This window comes from Cricetulus griseus, chromosome 2 (genome assembly GCF_003668045.3).
Source record: "Cricetulus griseus strain 17A/GY chromosome 2, alternate assembly CriGri-PICRH-1.0, whole genome shotgun sequence".
Lineage (NCBI taxonomy): Eukaryota > Metazoa > Chordata > Mammalia > Rodentia > Cricetidae > Cricetulus > Cricetulus griseus.
The window spans coordinates 161,954,391-161,966,797 of record NC_048595.1 but is presented as its reverse complement, the minus strand read 5'-3'; positions in this window follow the sequence as shown (position 1 = coordinate 161,966,797).

Genomic DNA, 12,407 nt, shown 5'->3' with positions numbered 1-12,407 from the left:
CAAGTCTGAAACCCCACAAAACAACAGAAAACTAAGCAAAACCCTATGTGGTGTCATTATTCCTCTTTTGCAATTGCAAGTAAGGAAACCAAGACTCAGAGAGCTGAAGTAACTTGTCTGAAGTCTGGACTGTCAGAGCTCTGGCACTGTCCACTATTGCCAACTTCTGTCTGTACCTCTGCTTAATTCATTTATGAAACCAGTCTTCCTTCACGGCCGTTGTGCAGTACATACTGGAGCTGCACCCTCCAGCATCCCTGCAGCCTTCTTTCTCAGGCTGCTATCAGGTTGGGTGAGTGGAGGGAGCCAGTCTTTTGGACAGAGCCATTTCCCCTGTATTCTCCCTTCCTCTGGCCTCTGCTCCCGCCACATAAAGCCACACCTCAAGTGCAGGTCACACAGTACAGCCCTGAGTCAGGCAATACAAAGGGTATGCATTTCCAAGGCAACCAAACCTGAGTTTGAATCTTGGTTTTGTCCCTATGTCACTATCAATGTGTCATCCTTTCAGAACTTTGGACTTACATCCTTTAGGAATCCTGCTGAAGGGTGATGTATGTAAAGCCATCCCTGGTGCATGGATGGTGCTTAGCCCATCTCTCAACACAGTCTTGGCTTCCAGCGTCCCTTCATGGGTCCCATGGTTTCTCTTTCTGCTCTTGTCCTCAGACTGGGTGCAGTTCTGAGAACAATGTCAGAAACTTCAAAGCTGCCAGGTGTGGTAGCTCACACCTTTATTCCCAGCGCTGGCAGAGACAGGTGAATGTAAGTTCAAGGCCAGCCTTATCTACATAGTAAGTTCCAGGACAGCCAGGGACATGTAGAGAGACCTTGTCTCAAAAACAAAATAAAACAAAACAAACAAACAAACAAAAAACAAAACAAAAGTAACAACAAATAAACACACCAAACTATACTAAAGTTTTTGGATAGCCATTGGGGTTTGTTAACTTCTCATCTCCAAGATCTCAAGCTCTCTCTAGATGCTGTGGCTTTGGGGGGAGCCCATTTGAAAATCAGAGAGACAGCTGTAACTCCTGGGAGCCTGGGTGTGTTCCTGGTGACTTAAGACAGCCTGTCCAATGCACAGCTCAATCAGTGCCTTTACTCAGTGCTTCTTGCAGGGCCATCCGTGCCATTGACCAGGTATTTGAGCTTCCTCCATAGAGTGCTAATACCCCACTGCTGAACTGGCCACGCGTCCCATCTTTCCTTTCCACCCCTTCTGCTCTGAAAGCCCTCTAGCACCACACTGTCTCTGCTCTCCAACCCACCTTCCTTCCTTCCTTCCTTCCTTCCATCCTTCCTTCCTTCCTTCCTTCTTTCCTTCCTTTCTTCAATTTGGCTACAAAAACAAGCAATACTGAGCTCCCTTGCTCTCCTTTCTCCTGGAGTTTCTGCTCCAGAAAGTTCTCTATAGTCCTTTCCTACTCAAACTCTGTCCAAATCTATTTGAATTTCTCACGAACTTAAAACAATGTATTCCTTGCTGACCAGGTGAAAAACACACGTCCAGCAAACTATTCTGGTATTGTCTTCTAAATGCTTCCTGGGTGTGGCCACACACTCCTGTAACCACAGCTCTTGGGACACTGAGGCAATAAGTCTGAGGTCAGCCCGGGTTACATAATGAGATCCTATCTCAAACACCCCGTCTTTTAAATGTTGCCCATTCCTGCCCGGGCTGGAAGGAGTTGGACAGCAAGATTAAGATCCAACAGTTCTCTTTAGTCATGATGAATTTCTCATTCCAGGGTGATTTTAGGGAAGTTCATTGGATACATAGCGTGAGAGGAGATAAGGACTGGATGAAGAAATGGGAAGACAGGAGAACAAAGCAGGCCAGAGGCTGTTTAATGTTTTCCTATAATATCATACATTCGTGCATATTTCTAAATACTCCCTTGGCTCAGAACCTAGTCCAACACTGCTTGATATTGATCCTTCCACAGGCAGTTTAACTTTGTAAATAGTCTGCTTATGTAGTGGGCAGTGACCACACAGGGATTCTGCAGACAATGTCTCCACTTCTGCATCTGAGCCACCTTGTCCTGGAGGCAGGGAAGAATGTTCTTTCTCTTTCATTCTCCCCACCCCACAAGAGAAGCAAAGACCGCAATGGAATATTCCTATGCAGCCTGTTTGGATCCAAGGATATTTGGGCTTGGTAAACAGTCAGGGAAAAAGGCATCAGTTCAGAGTTAAATCGATTACTGATCCAGAACGCCACGTGGGCTCCCATTGTGGAAGGTGTTCTCTCGACATGGTGACTTGGGGACAGCAGGTTCACAGTGCAAAGGTCTCACTGAAGCCTCTACTGCCTGCCCTTGCCCCTGCTAGCGGAGCTTGCTGGTGGCAGGGACATGGATGCACCCACAGTTTTTTTTTTTTCTCTTCAGTGCAGTACAGTAGTTAGCTGGAAAGAGTACAAATCAGAACAACAAGGAACCTCAGTTCTACCTACAGCTTTCCTCAGCTACTCACAAGTAGCATTTAAATCAGGTCTCTAGTGTCTTTAGCTAGTGCTTAAAACTATGAAAGTTGCACACTGTACAAATGCATGACGTCTAAGGGGCTATCACTAATGTTTTAAGATATTTATGCATTTCTTGAAATACAATTCATGCAGATGGCACAAAAATGTCTTGAGGGGTGCTGGGGTACTTTTGACAAAGGGGATGTGCTAACTAGAAAAGTCCTGCTGATGTTTTGTTGTTGTTTGTTTGAAATGCTGTTTCTGAATGAGAAGCAAGAAGGGAAAGAGTTGGGGTTGGGAGAGAATGTGTTTAATTTGGTTAGATAAGGATAAGAAGGGGGGTTAGGGCTTTGGGAAGTGAGGGACAGGAGTGACAGCCCACCACTTCTCAGAGCCCTGTCTTGAGGCTAACTCACCAGTCACTGGATGGTTCCTTGTGGGAGACATGAGGAAGGATATTGTTCCCTGGCTGAGGAAGCTTTCCTTGGCAGTTTGTTTGGAAAGAGAAGATGTGACATGAATGGGACTTTCTGGGCACCTGGGGTCCCCTTGCCAGGGTCTGGCTGGCATGGGAAGGATGTGGGTTAGATTGGAGCCAGGGAGGCAGCCATTGGCTTGGACTCTTTGAGGTTATTCCAGCTGTGGGTACAGCTGGATGTACAGCCTGAATTAAAAGTTGTTAGAAGTATCTCGCTCTCCTCTTCCTCCTTCTCCTCCTTCTTCCCTACTGTTGACATCAGCCAAGGCTGGTGTTAAGGTCAAATCTAGCAGAACTTCTAGGCAAACGATCTAGTTTTTGCCTTTCAGCCAGCTTGAAACATGACCAATCATTGCATCATTAGTTCTTGAATTGGCCACTTATTTCTATGGTGATCTGGTGTTTTTATAAAACACCCAGACTCAAGTATTTTGTTATACTTCCAAGTAATGGAAAACTTGGGATGCCCAACATCAGTTAGAGTTCTGGCTCCTTTGATCTTACATTTTTATAGAATCCTAGGCCTTTATAATTTTAGAGAGAGAGAGAGAGAGAGAGAGATCGAGAGAGAGATCTGGCTATCATTTAAGCTCAACAAATTCTTGATAGCATTTTACCTCAAATATTTAAACAGGAAAAGCTCACTTTAAAATAATGTTCCCGGCAGACTTTGAAGTGAAGTCACATAAGGGAAGCTGTGGGGCATGTGAGGGTCGCTGGTATTCCTCTCAGTTTATATCTGAGATATCTAATGGAGAAGAGGTTTGCAGACTCAGTTCCTCAACTTGGTTACACACGAGCTGATGCCCCCAGGTCCCTAGATGAGGCTCATTCTCTTCTTTTTCCTTCAAACACATTGTTTCATCTGTTCCCACATAGTTTGTCTAGTCCATCCCTTAATTTAGAAATAATCTCAATCTTAGAAATCAAGCCTCAAAGCATGGGTTCCTAATGGTGGCTATTTGCTCTCACCCTGCTTTGGTTGCGCTGTGCGAAGTAAAGTCTCCTGCCATTATCCCTTTGCTCAGTCCCAGTGTGACTTCTGTGCTTGGTTTGCAAACTTTCTTGTCCATTAGACCCATCACCCATCACCATTCTCTCATCTCCCACTGTGTCCTGTGGACTAAGTGCCAGAGGTTTCATAGATGAGTGGAGGGTTCTTAATTTTAATGATTTGGGCTTGGCAAACGTTGCAGCTTCTCTGAATCTCGAATCTCCTAAATGTGTGTTGTTACTCACATTGTCTTAATTTCTTAGCTCCTTTCTCCACAGTTTCCCCTGGTAACCCCGTTCCCATTCTCCTCCCATTCTGCTTCTTCCTGCAACATCCCTTTGTTTAGCTAGTCCATTGGAGAGAGTCCCAGGGTAGGCATGGAGATGTACTAGTTTGGACTCTGACAAGATTGGCACTTCATCTACCAGTGTTTCAGCTGCCCCACTTATTAGAGCCTGGCTGGCTAAACCAGCGATTCTCAGGGGTGGCTGTGCATTTGGAATAACTTAGAGAGCTTTGAGAACATGCTGCCCCCGCCCCATCATGTGATGGGTTTGATTCCAGTGTGTAGGGCAGATTGAGAACATGGGTCTGCTTTACCTAACCTTGATTTCTCACTTGGTGTAACAGTGAAGTAGTCTATAGGAAGGCAAGAGGGAATTTGGAGTTTGACAAACGAAGTTCAAATTCCATCCAGCAATCAAACCACAGGGGAAATTAGTTCACTTTTATGAACTTTAACTGTATTATAAAATTAATGGAGATTAAGGATGTCCACCTTTCCAAATGCATAGATTTCAAGTGGTCAATGCAGGTGATAGGCATTTGAGCAAAGGTAACTTTTATTAGTTCCTCCTTAAAACAGCCTGTCTTTGGTTTCCTTATTTCTGTCAACTGTGTCATCATACGTCAATTCCGAGACTCAGAAGAGTGCTTGTTGCCAGGTGTGTTGACACACACCTTGTAATCCTAACACTTGGGAGGCTGAAGCCGGAGGATCACAGGTTGGAGGCTAGCCTGGGCTTGGTAGGGAAGACAAAATGGTAAATCAATGTCTGTCTTACCCCATGAAGCAGCGAGGAAGGCTTATTTTCACTGATCCTGGGTAAAATTCTTCACACTTCTTGCTACTCAAAGCGTGGTCTACCACTGAGCAGCTTTGTAGGCCCTGGGACTTGCTGGGCCTGGTGTTCTCAGTCCCCAGAGGCCTTCCAAATTAGAACCTACATTCTAACCAGATCCCCAGGGATCCTGAGGATCTGTGAAAGTTGAAATCTAGCTGGGTGGTGGTGGTGCATGCAGGCCTTTGATCCCAGCACTTGAGAGGCAGAGACAGGTGAATCTCTGAGTTTGAGGCCAGCCTGATCTATAGAGTGAGTTCCAGGACATCCAGGAATACACAGAGAAACCTTGTCTGGACCCCCCCCCCAAACAAAACAAAACAAAAAGAACCCTGGAATCTGCTCTAGGGCATCTTAGTTCCTCTTGGTAGGGAGCAGTGGGAGAATGGATCCAGGCTCTTGGAGTGGTTAACAGTTTACAAATTCGAATGTCTTGCTTAGAGACACTCTGTTTAGTCCGAGAGAGTCATACCAGTTGGCACTGGAAACATCTTGTCTTTGGTTGGGCCACACCTTGGAAGGCAGTGCTGCAGGCAAAGCCCATCATCCCCTCATCCCATTAGAAGCCATCAAGTCCCCACCATGCTTGCCCTTGCCTGGTTAGGCTTGGTAGGTGCGTCAGGACCATTAATCACTAAGACAGATTACCATAGGTCACGGAAGCTGCCACTTACACGCAGAGGATCAGAGCTTCCTCCAGCCTCAGGAGCCTGACAGCAACTCCTTTGGTCTGTCCAGAAGCCTCTGTATCATGCGTATCCATGGGACTGGCACTGCATTGCAATAGTGGCCCCCAGTGTCTCTCTGTCTCTGTCTCTCTGTCTCTTCAATCTCTCTCTCTCTCTCTCTCTCTCTCTCTCTCTCTCTCTCTCTCTCTCAGGGTTTCTCTGTGTAGCCTTAGCTGCCCTGGAACTTTGTAAATCAGGCTGGCCTCAACTCAGAGAAATCCACTTGCCTCTGCCTCCTGAGTGCTGGGATTAACAGCATGTGCCACCACTGCTGAGTCAATATTTTGTATTCTTGGCATCTCCACTCTTGGGTCTCTGCAACCATTCCTACTCTATTTCAGTATATCATTCCTTTGGCTGAAATCTCTTATGAAACTTGGTGGAACACATTCTCTGCAGCTCTGTATTGCAGCAATAGATGTGTTGAATTCCCCTTTGCAAAGAGAACCCATCTTCCCAATGGCTGTCCCTCACACAGAGGGCAGGGGTGGGCTCAGGGGTGGGCTCAGGGGTGTCTCCCATTAAGACTGATTGATGAAAAAAGCTGAACTTTCAGGCCACAGCTGTAACCACTGGCATAAGTCACTCAGAGCGTCTTGCTTTTCTGCCATAGTGTTTACCAGTATTTACAGTTATATAATTTTGCTTTATTGTACTTGCCTACTGGCCTACAAACTTCCCAGAGGGCAGAGTCTAGACTGGTCTTATACATCGCATAGTCCTGGTATTGGGTTTAGTGTCTAGCCACTGGCATTCTTAGAAGCTGATTTGCTGAGTCACTGGAATAAATGGGTGAATGACTCTGGGGATTTGAAGGGCTAGAGTGAGATTTAATGCAGAACTGAGAGGAAACAAAGCCCAGGGCAGACTTCTCCCAATCACAGGCCCAAGAAAAGGGCTTAAAGCATTATGCCAAAGGACATGTAGTCCAGAGAACCATGCCCCCACCTTAGATCAACCAGCCTAGGGTACAAACAGCCAGTACTCTAGCCTCACAGTTTTCTGCTCTAATTTTAGCTTTGGCTTGCCTTTGGGACTACCCACAACTGGGAAGGCCTGAGCCTCCAGCACCAGGTGAACAGATTAGCCAGTTCTGGAGATATCTAGGCCATTCTGAGGATGGCAGGTAGAAAGGAAGCCTGGCTTTGCAGGAGCTCCTTGGTGCAGATCATTGAAATAATATAAGGTAGTCTCAATCCCAGCTACTCAACACTGATCAAAACAAACACAGGAGCCTTGGAGTCCCCAAGACCTCAGTATGAGGTACAGCTGCCTCTCTTTCCTTTGTAGCCCAGTTGTAGCTTCAAATCAGTTTGCCTTGGCCAGTTCACTACCTTAGAGCTTGGTGCTCTTTCATCAGCTGTAGGCCACCTGCAGGCCCCTCCCACCATTTGTCCTGTTCTAGTTTCCCATCCTACTGGTCCCTGGCAGATGAAGTATGTAAGACAGCTCTTGTGTCTGGTTAAGCAAGGGCCATATGTGTCAAAGCCAAGGTTATATGATCAGTGACTAAGTCTATGTGTGGAACAGATCTGAGCAGGATTTATAATACCGTCAATCTAAGAGGAAGCCTATTCTCCAGGTTTACAGCAGAGAGGACCAGACTTCTTAAATGATACCAGCGAAGCACTGAATTGCTGCAGGGTTAAAGTGTTCTTTATAATGAATGCCTGAAAAGGTGAAGGGACATGGAAGATGTAGACTTCACATTTGAGATGCAATTAATGAAGGTGGCCAGGAGATGGCCTTCCTGAGGGAGACCTGATGACAGACTAAGAGAAGCAGGGTTTCGTGGGGTCACTGACAGCCTGTGATCCATCTGCAGGGTGTGTGGGCTGAGTCATGGCCCGTGAATCTTGTCCCTGCTGTGTCCATAGGAAATCAACGCCCCTTTGCATTTATAGAAGGCATATGCGGACATTCACCCAGGTGAGACAGCATCATGACCAGGTACAGTGCTCCCCTCCCCTGCTGCCCTTGAAAAACAGCATCACATTAAAAGTAGACAATGAAATGCTACATATAAAAGACAAGGCCTAAGTGTAAGCCTTGGTGGACATTTAAAATAGTGAAATTCTGCTTAACTCCAAAACACGGGTAATGTTAATGCCCAGGAGTCCCTCTTACCATGCATTTGCTTGTGTAATAACTATAATAAACTATGAGCAAGCATGAACCATGACAGTTTAATTTGCCTTCATAAAATGTGGTGTGAACGTAGAAAAAGCATATTTGCTGTTTAAACGCTCCCTCGCCCCCATCCAGCTACTCAACTCCACCCATCCCCATTTCCATGCCTCTCTACAGCGACAGGAGTTCTGGAATGTTCTCTCTTGGAGGAAGATGCTTGGCAGATGTACCTGACCAGGAGTTTTATCTCACAGAGAGGCAGTGTGGAAAGTGGGGACCTGAAATTCCTCTTTGTTACTGGCTCTCTCCCCACCCAGTTTATGCTCAACATGCTGCTAGTTTCAGCACCTGGTCACCACTATTGAAGTAGGCTTGCTTCAAAAAGCCACAGAGCACTTGACCAAGTCATTAGGATTTTTTAAAAAAGTTCTTTACAACTTGAGGCTTCTGTAAAAACAGGACTGTTGGGACAAGTTTTCAGAGGAGCTATTGCTACAGACTCTCTACTGTGGGCCTTGAGTGGGGTGTTTCTGAAAGACTGCTAATAGAGAGGACTATTTACCTGCCAAGATAGCTGGCACCCCGGATTTAGCAGAGGAGGGATTGAAACATAGAGGCAGTGGCGGGGGGTGGGGGCTAAAGTGTTGAATCTTGAAAGGAGAGACTGGGTCGGTTTGACTGCCAACCAGATTTGTGGAGGAATATCAGACAGGAAGAATGAACAGACCTGAATCTAAGGGCCAGGGGACCAGGAGCTGTGGAGTTCTGTGTGATGCTGAATGCCAAGTGTAGGGAATTATGTGGCAGTGGGCTACAGCCCCCGGAGTATGACAGTGCAGGGGGAAGGGCTGGGAACACCAGATAACTGGGGAGGGAAAGAACTGTTGATAGATATGGGTTACAGAAGGATGAATGAAATGGCATCACATGTTGGTGAGGAAGTGGCATGGCCTTTAAAAACAGCTGGTAGCCTCTGTTAGAAAGGACATCATCTGTGTGCACTGTGGCCAGGCAGCTCCTTCCCAGGACTATACACAGCCATGCCCAGTACCAAGATATTCATAAGAGCCACAGGGAGAATAAGACAAGAGCCCCTCAACAGTGTAGTTGGTGAATAATGACATTTTTACAGTAAGAGAATCAGGGCTTGGGACTCCACCCAGTGGTGTGAGTGGATCTCACAATGTTGAAGGAAGACAGCCAGCCACAGAGGAGTAGGGGTTGTAGGATTCCATTTATACCAAGTTCAAAGCCAGGCTTTAAGTCACTGGAGTCAAGGTTCAGGTTCTACTGGAAGGGTGCATGGGTGCTAGTGACGATGTTTGTTTCTTCATTCAGATGCTGCTTTCCTGGGCAAGTTGGCTCATGAATATTCATTAGGATGCATACTTGTGATGTGTGCACTTTAGTTTGTCTATCATGCTCTATGAAAAATAGAATGGCAACATGGGGTGCTGCAAAGGCAGCTGGGAGTCTATTTGAGACACCTGGACAGGCAGGTGTAAACCCAGAATGTGATTAATGATGCATGACTTTGGTATGGTTAAGACTCAGGGTTGCATACACTGAGCTTGGGGACCATTTGCAGAGAATGACAGGGAAGAGGGGAGCAGGGAAAGTCTCTTGAGAACAGTGGGGAGCAGATGGTGACAGGGGGAATAACGAGAAAATAAGCCAATCATTAGAGACTTTGCAGCACTCCTTGGCACAGTGACTTAAGTGTTGGCCACACAATTTATTTCTTGATGGGGGGGGTAGTTGCTCCTTTATCTCTTCAAGAAACAATGCCCTGCCTTCCCCCAACCTATTCTTTGTGAAGATGCTAAGATCAAATCTTGGGCCTCACACATACTAGGCAAGATAACTTCTTTTTTAAAAAGTGGAGGAAACAAGCTGGCCATGGTGACACATGCCTATAATCTCAGCATTTAGGAGGTGGAGGCAGAGGACCAGTAAGTAGTTCAAAGTCACTGTCATCTGTGTAGTGTGTTCACAGCCAGTCTGGGCTGTTGAGATAATCTTTCAATAAAACAATTGGAATGAATCAAAGAAAACCCAAGGAAACTGACACTGGAGCTGTACAGGATTAGGGAGGGGTGGAGTGAAACTACTCGAGCCTTCTGCTTCCAGGTATTTCTGATGTACAGCTCTGAACAGCAGAAGGCAGCAAGGCTTCTGGCTAGCTTGGTCAGCTCCCCCACCTTCCCCCCAAAAAGCCTTAAAGGTCAGCCCAAGGAGCGATGGGCAGTGTGCTGCCTGACACACCTCCCTGATGTACAGAGCCTCTTGAGATTAGAGAAGGTGTACGTACACACGCAGACAGAAATGCAGGCTTGCCCCTCAGCTTTGTGAGGGTGAAGGGCTAAGTTTTACTTCTAAGTGCATCATGCCAGAGCTCAGGGCATTATCCTAAATACCCATGTGATGCTGGAGGCTGAGATGATGTGTCAACAACAGAAACCGTACATTTCCTCTAATGGAACATACCAGGTGGTGGTGGGGACTATGGAACACTAACACAGCATCAAGGCCATCTCAGAGATGCAGAAGAAACACCTCTCATTTTTCCTTCCTGTTCTCCCCCTTGGTAAATGCTTACTGTCACACATAGAAGGGTAAGAAAGGCAAAGAAGCCACTTGGGGTGGCTGGAAGGATGGAAGAAGAAGATCACTGCTATAGTTTGTACTCTGAATGTGGCCCAAAGGCCCTGAGAACTGTTGAAGGCTTGATGAGGCCATGATGCTCCCAGGAGATGTGAAACCCTTAGACAGTGGTGCCCAGGAGAAGGAAGTTAGGTTATAGGGGGTCTGCTCAGGCTGTTGGGAACCTGCTCCCTTCTCTTTCTCTGCCGTTTCCTGGCCACTGTGGGGAGAGCTACTTTGCTTCAACCCCCCACCCCCACCCCATGCTGATCTGCCAGCATCATTGCTGTTTCCACCATTTACAATTCTGCCCCAATCATTTCCACCATTACCACCCCACCACCCACCACCACTAATGAGCTACCACTTCCTTCATCATCACCACCGCCAGGCTACCTATTATAATTGTCCTCATAGAATGAGTTGATTATTAAAAATGGTAAAAACTGCTTTTTTGATTCCAGGTTTCCGGTTTCTCAGCAATGCAAATCATTGCCTTGTGTTAGGAGACTGGCTGGGAGCGGAGCAAGAAGCTTAACCTCATTTCACTGTGAAAATATCCTAGAGGTCTGTGAATTGCTTTTGGGAAGAAATATAATATAAGGTCCTGAAGGCAGTGGGTAGGTTCCTCAGCCCCACAGCTAACAAGTGTGTTTCTTAGCAGCTGTGCACTTGCGTGCATTCCAGTGTCCCTTTGAGAATTACCGCATCAGTGAGGGGACAAGTGAGCGCTGGATGCTGACAAGAACAAGGGATGACCTTTAAATAGCTTTTGGAGGTGCTTTGGTGCCCCCTAGTGCATGCTGTATGTCTGAGCCGAGACTGTGTGTGGTTTCCTAGGGTGTGTCAACAGAGAAATGGGCAGTGCTAGGGTAGGTTAGGTGACATAAAAGGTTTCTTAGTCTGTCACCTCTGTCCTACAGATACATTGTAGGATGCAATTCCTTCTGAATTGAAGGATTTACGGTTCTCAAAGTTTGACCTACATAGCAATCATCAGGGAATTGAGGGTGCAGTTGAAGGTAGGTTCTAGCCCCAGAGTCCATGCTTACTTGGTCTGAAGGGGCCCCAGGTATTTGTAGTTTTGACCATATCTGAGTGGTTATGATCCAGTTGGGTTTGGCCTGCACTTTAAAAGCCAAACCAAAACAAAACATTGGAATTATGACAGTTACAGGGAAATTGATATAACTGGAGGTGACTATGCTAAATGGATGGAATAAACCACACTTAGAAAAACACATTTTCTCTCACATGTGGAGTGTAGGGGTGTGTGTGTGTGTGTGTGTGTGTGTGTGTGTGTGTGTGTGTGTGTGTGTGTGTGTGTGTGTTTAGGAGGAGGTGTAAAGAACTGGGGGAGGAGGAAACAATATTGTCTATTTGTGGAAACAGAAGGGAGAACGTTTGGACCTGGAGAGATGTCTATGTGGCTAAAAGTGCCTGCTGCTCTTCTAGAGGACCCATTTCTGGCAGCTCACAATCCCCTCTAACTCCGGTTCCATGGGATCCAAGGGTCCCCTTCTGACCACCTTCACTCAAGTGCATACACCCTCACAGAGCCATGCATGCATACACATAAGTTAAAGATAAACCCTGAAAAGTTTTTAAAAGGGAAGAGAATGCTATTTGGGTGTGTGTGTGGAGAAGCAGGAGATGGATTGAGGATAACAGTAAGGAGTCAGCTAAGACAAAAATAAAGCAACAATATAAAAATATAACATGAATATGGAAATGTCACAATGAAACCCATGTATTTACTGACCAAAAATTTAACAACAGTAAAGAAAACACTAGCAAAACAGCACCACACACTGCTTAACATTAGCTTCTAAAATGA